Source organism: Ostrea edulis, chromosome 6, assembly GCF_947568905.1.
Source record: "Ostrea edulis chromosome 6, xbOstEdul1.1, whole genome shotgun sequence".
NCBI classification, from domain to species: domain Eukaryota; kingdom Metazoa; phylum Mollusca; class Bivalvia; order Ostreida; family Ostreidae; genus Ostrea; species Ostrea edulis.
In genome coordinates, this window is record NC_079169.1 from 30,380,739 (window position 1) to 30,382,062 (window position 1,324).

Consider the following 1,324-nt stretch of genomic DNA (forward strand, 5'->3'; position numbering starts at 1 on the left):
TAACTGCTGGATTTTAAGAAAGATAATTCTGTCTCAACCATTTCATCTGTTTTATCTAAAGTCTAAATTATTTAGACAATGTTGTAAACATTATTATTCAATAGAAAAGAAGATGAAAATTATACATTTTCTTGTTTATTTGGAGGAAACACAGTAAATGCCAACAGCATCGAAAAATGAAACTAGATGAGCTTTTTAAACTGTAAATTGTGGTAGTGATAAAAATGTACAAATATTAGGCCTTATATATGGCCCTATTTGGTATATATCTTTTAGTTTATTGATCATACCTTTGATATTTCTACCGCCTATTAATAAAACGAAGAATATTTTTTCTACCCCTTTCAAATTTCACGAAGCATTGGTCATTTTTAGAATTGTCTTATGTTTTTATAATGGCGTTTATTCGAAGATAGAGGTATAGATATTGTAGCCTAAATACACACAGGGCCGTAAATTACATGGAGGCGGAGGAGGCAGCTGCCTCCTCCAACTTTTGAGCCAAAAAAAATTAAAATTTAAAGTTCATTAGAATTTATGTTGTTTCCAATAACTAAGAACATGATACCTCCCTTAAAAAGCATTCCAAATCTTTCTTTTAGAATGAGTTAGTCAAGTAACATCTTAGAAGGCCCTAGAATCAAGGATTTTGCATGAAACGTGTTCAGTGTGCACAAAATGTGCTCAGCGTCTGGGGGCCTGGCGCCCAGGCCCCCGCCTAATTTCCTGCCTCCTCCAAATTGAAGGTTAATTTACGGCCCTGACACAGTCTGAATAAAATGCATATATATAAATGTATACACCAGCTATTTTCTTCAAAGTATTGTAGATAACATTTTAACAATTCAATGTTAGAAATGTAAAATTTTACATAGTCTTCACACCAAATGTCCCATGATCGATTTTTCACTACCTGTTTATTTTCACTTTAAACTGGGTGAAATTTTAACCGGAATGCCATGTCACCTGTCTGAATGCATAATCATATATATTTTTCCCAACTGCACACAGTGATAAAATCCAGATAGATAAAGGACAGTGCACGTGACACCGAAAGCCAGGTGCCCGCGGACGTCGTGATGGAATGCTGTTAAAGAATTGCAAATTTTCTGGGAAGGGGGGGGGGGGGTCCTCAAGACCCCTACATGCAACCCTCTCCTTATTTCCAAACTTTGCGTCTCATCTGAAGATTAGCCTTACACATAGTCTCTAATAATGACATACCCCCCCCCCCTCCCCCTGGTAGTCATGGCTATAGAATAGAATATCATTCATTTTCAATTTTGAACCCATTTAAGGGTACTCAGAACAAATTAACATGAAT